Genomic DNA, 5,000 nt, shown 5'->3' with positions numbered 1-5,000 from the left:
TCCTGCTGTCGTGAGCAATCAACACCTTTCATGGTATCTGATTTGCGTCCGCTTAGGCACCTTAACTCGACATGCGGTTCATCCCGCATCGCCAGTTCTGCTTACCAAAAGTGGCCCACTGGGCACTCGGATTCAGAGTCGTCGCTGCAGTGAAGCCAGCGAGACGTCTCACCCATTGAAAGTTTGAGAATAGGTTGAGCTCGCAAGGAGCCCAGCTCCTCTGATCATTCGCTTTACCGGATGAAACTCCGTATCACACGAGCGCCAGCTATCCTGAGGGAAACTTCGGGCGGAACCAGCTACTAGATGGTTCGATTGGTCTTTCGCCCCTATACCCAGCTCAGACGATCGATTTGCACGTCAGAATCGCGGCGGACCTCCACCAGAGTTTCCTCTGGCTTCATCCTGGCCAGGCATAGTTCACCATCTTTCGGGTCCCAACGTGTGGGCTCTAGGTCCACGCCTCAGCAGTGCTCAGTGAAGAGCAAGCCAGCCGATGGCGTGGCCCGCGGATGCGCCGCCGCCACGAGTGACGACGGATCTCCGCTCGTGCCGTCAGACGACACTTCACTTTCATTGCGCGTTTGAGATTCGACAATCTCAATCGCTCGCTCACATGTTAGACTCCTTGGTCCGTGTTTCAAGACGGGCCGCACGTGACGACGCAAAGGCCGAGCCGACTCTTGCGAGTCGATTTGCGCTGGCCGTCGCCCAGTCGTTTGCCAGCGGTCGCATTGCACCGAAGACCAGGCCGGCCGTGGCCGCCAGAGGCGCACATTCCACGGAGCACCGGCACACGTCCGAAGACGGCGCCGGCCCGACACGGCTCGACGGATAACGACCGGCAATAAGACCGGACAACGAGGCCCCGACCTGCCAATGTCAAACAAAGGGAAGCGCGCCGCCGACCGGCCGACAGCAGCACGCGCCGGCACCGTTTCCGATACCGAGCGCGCACCGTGCGTCAGCCGACGAGCGCCTATTTGTCCGACGACACGCGTCACACGTGCGCTTAATCCCATGCTGGCAGCTTCACGGGCTATTTGACTCTCTCTTCAGAGTACTTTTCAACTTTCCATCACTGTACTTGTTGACTATCGGACTCGTGGTTATATTTAGCTTTAGATGGAGCTTACCACCTGCTTAGGGCTGCATTAGCGAGCAACCCGACTCGAAGGAGGACTCGTCCGCGAGCGCGGCGATCGGTCGCACGGGCCTGTCACCCTCCACGGAACTCCTTTCCAGGAGACTTGGACCGACACCGGACACGGACAGAGCCCTCCCGAACACCACATTGCACGACGGCCTCTCGGCCGCCGGCTTCGGTGCTGAGCTCATCCCACTTCACTCGCCGTTACTATGGGAATCCCATTTGGTTTCTTTTCCTGCACTTAATGATATGCTTAAGTTCAGTGCGTAGTCCAGCACCCCCGAGGTCGAAACGATAAGAGAGCACAGAGACGTGTGGTCCGTCCGCGGGCGGGCGCCATGTTGTGTCAGGGCACGGACGCCAAACGCGCGGAGAGCACACGCTGTGACGACGCCAGAATTGGCACTTGAGACGACGCCATTTGAACACTGTCGGCCACGGCCGGTGCCACGCGCACCGGCCATAACAACAGATGACGAAACGTCCACGGCTGCGTTGATGCGCAGATTCGTCAACCGACCCTCGAGAGCACTGAGCTTGCCGACCGAAATCGGAAGCCGCCATTTGCGTTCAACCTGTCGATGATCATTTGTGTCCTGCAATTCGCAAACTGTCTCGGGTTTTACCCCGGTCTTCATCGACCCACGAGCCGAGTGATCCGCTGCCATGGGAGCCCAATGTTTAGTTTTTGAATAGGACCGAGGGCGCAGGTCCTATGTTGGCGTTCAAAAATGTACACATATGGAAGCCATAGTGACATCGTGTTCAGTACTTCCGTCCGGGGAATGTGCGTCCCGGACAGAATGACGGTAACAATCATGCACAGAAATATGCACACAACTGAGAATGATCCTTCCGCAGGTTCACCTACGGAAACCTTGTTACGACTTTTACTTCCTCTAGACGACCAAGTTTGGGCGTCTTCCCGGCCGCACGGCCGAAGCCAGCAGCCAGTCTAGGCGACCTCACCAAATCATCCATCGGTAGTAGCGACGGGCGGTGTGTACAAAGGGCAGGGACTTAATCAACGCAGGCTAGTGACCTGCGCTTACTTGGAATTCCTCGTTCATGGGGGACAATTGCAACCCCCAATTCCCATCACGAAAAGGGTTCAAACGTTTGCCCAGCTCCTCACGGAGAGGGGTGTTGAACGGCGCGCTGACCACTTCAGTGTAACACGCGTGCAGCCCAGAACATCTAAGGGCATCACAGACCTGTTATTGCTCCATTTCCTTCGGCTGGGACGCCGATGATCCCTCTAAGAAGCAAACCGCAGTCACAAGAGACTGACAGTTTCAAGTTTAATAGGCCAGAGTCTCGTTCGTTATCGGAATAAACCAGACAAATCACTCCACCAACTAAGAACGGCCATGCACCACCACCCACTGAATCAAGAGAGAGCTATCAGTCTGTCAATCCTTACGGTGTCCGGGCCTGGTGAGTTGTCCCGTGTTGAGTCAAATTAAGCCGCAAGCTCCACTCCTGGTGGTGCCCTTCCGTCAATTCCTTTAAGTTTCAGCTTTGCAACCATACTTCCCCCGGAGTCCAAAAACTCTGGTTTCCCCGGGGAAGCTGCCCGCACAGTCCGTGTAGTGACCGTTGCGGATTGCTGGTCGACATCGTTTACGGTTAGAACTAGGGCGGTATCTGATCGCCTTCGAACCTCTAACTTTCGTTCTTGACTAATGAAAACATTCTCGGCAAATGCTTTCGCAGTAGTTCGTCGTGCGACGGTCACAGGATTTCACCCCTCGCGTCGCAATACGAATGCCTCCGTCAGTCCCTATTAATCATTTCCCTTCGACTCTCAAAACCAACCAAATCGAGCCAGGGACGTATTCTCCAATTCCATGAATATGTATACAGGCATTAAGAGCCTGCTTTGAGCACTCTAATTTGTTCAAGGTAACGTCGCCGGTCGCCATCAGGCCCCTCCGAAGAACGGCCCGACGACGGATCCGGCACGATTGAATGCGGCCAGCCGATATTTGGGAGCCCAGCAGTGACGCGCGAGCGCCGCCGCCAGGCATACCGGACCGGACACGCACTGATATCCAACTACGAGCTTTTTAACCGCAACAGCTTTAATATACGCTACTGGAGCTGGAATTACCGCGGCTGCTGGCACCAGGCTTGCCCTCCAGTCGATCCTCGTTAAAGGATTCACGTTGTACTCATTCCGTTTGAGAGATCTCGGTTAACGAGACCTCTGTAAGGTATTTATTGTCACTACCTCCCTGAACTGGGAGTGGGTAAGTTACGCGCCTGCTGCCTTCCTTAGATGTGGTAGCCATCTCTCAGGCTCCCTCTCCGGAACCGAACCCAGATTCCCCGTTACCCGTCAGAGCCACGGTCAGCCACTAGCAAACCGTCGAGAGCTGATAAGGCAGATATTTGAAAGGCGCGTCGTCGGTACAAGACCGTACGATCCACACAATGTTATTGTGATTCATCGGAGAACGACCGCCACGAGGGCGATCATCGGTTTTCAGCCAATAAAAGCGCCCCGGCCGACCCGAGAGCCGGCACTGGGGCTCGGTTGCATGTATTAGCTCTAGAATTACCACAGTTATCCATGTATCACTGTCTCGGCCAGTAAATAATAACTGATTTAATGAGCCATTCGCGGTTTCACCTTAGTGAGGCTTGTACTGATACATGCATGGCTTAATCTTTAAGACAAGCATATCACTACTGGCAGGATCAACCAGGTATCTAAGACGCTCGCGCGCAGCTGCACTGCGCGGGCGCTTAGTGTCGGCGGCGTCAGACGCCGCCGAAACAGCACTCATGTACGACATGTGCCGTTCGTTTTGCAACGGGCGATCGCATTTCACGCTCGTGCGTCCGACGTGGTCGGACAGACTCGTCTCAGCGAGAGTGTCTCTGGCGGTGAGCACCGCGCGTCTCAAATTTCAGCACGTTTGCGCCGGCTGACTGTTGTCGACCGCACCCGGGCCGAGTCACCGCGGCGCAACTGCGCTGTCTCTGCTCTGGCGAACGTCTGCTCGTGGGGCGACTGGTAACGCGATGGCGACGCGCACATTCGGGCCGGCCGTCCGCCGCACGGCCACCGTGCGCGCTCTGTTCGCTCGCTCGCTCGCCACCTCACGACGATTGCCGCCACAAGTTTTTAACCGATTGCCGTGCGCTCTTAAGCTTTACCGGCTCCCCGCTAGGTGGCGCGCGCTCCCATCGGCTGCACATTGAATATACGGAGGGCGAAATTCTTGGCAGCTCTATTTTTTTGTACACTCTCTGTTGGCCGAACGCACTGTTCCGTGCTGTGCACGCCAGAAGTGCGCTGGTCCACGCGGCGAAAATGCCGCTCGGCGCGCGCGCGCCGCCGCCAGTGGGCGACGGACGGCATCGGCCCGCGCCGCCGACGACGCTAGCGGCGCCCCAAGGACGACGTACCGGGCGCGCCGGCCACCGGGCGCCCGCCCGGGCACCCACGAGCCGCTGGCCAGCCGGCCGTAAAGGCATAAGATCAATTACAGGACCAATAAACCAGCGATGTCCGCTCGCTTCGCGTCGCACTGGGTCATAAAATGATACACCAACACATTCGGGGTCGACCGGTGTTTGTCCCGTGCCGATCGGACGTCGAGAAGCTGAGATATACGCCAAACACTGGCACGCTATGTCCCAATGGCATTTCCCGTGATCTCCGCCACAGGGGTGCCCTGGCTCACCGACGCACGTGCGATGTTGATTTCATCCGGTCGCATTTTCCCACGCTCCGGCAGCCGTCTGACGTGTGCGTATTTTTCGCCGCCCGGTGGACAGCCAGCATCTCCGGAAAGAGGCGCCCCGATGACAGAAGCACGTGAATTCAGCGTTCGGTCGT

The 5,000-nt window shown here is 57.0% G+C and overlaps 3 pseudogenes; all 3 read right to left on the bottom strand.

Annotated features, from left to right (window-relative positions):
• LOC122377145 overlaps nucleotides 1-1,439 on the bottom strand; it is a 3,974-nt pseudogene extending 2,535 nt beyond the window's left edge.
• A 227-nt stretch (nucleotides 1,440-1,666) lies between these two features.
• LOC122377146 lies at nucleotides 1,667-1,823 on the bottom strand (annotated as a pseudogene).
• A 171-nt stretch (nucleotides 1,824-1,994) lies between these two features.
• Nucleotides 1,995-3,864, bottom strand: LOC122377147 (annotated as a pseudogene).
• Between the last annotated feature and the right edge of the window lie 1,136 nt (nucleotides 3,865-5,000).

The sequence above is a fragment of the Amphibalanus amphitrite genome, unplaced genomic scaffold, assembly GCF_019059575.1.
Source record: "Amphibalanus amphitrite isolate SeventyFive unplaced genomic scaffold, NRLGWU_Aamphi_draft 002555F_arrow, whole genome shotgun sequence".
Lineage (NCBI taxonomy): Eukaryota > Metazoa > Arthropoda > Thecostraca > Balanomorpha > Balanidae > Amphibalanus > Amphibalanus amphitrite.
Note: the sequence above shows the minus strand (reverse complement) of the source record. Positions and strands in the feature narration are given on the sequence as shown.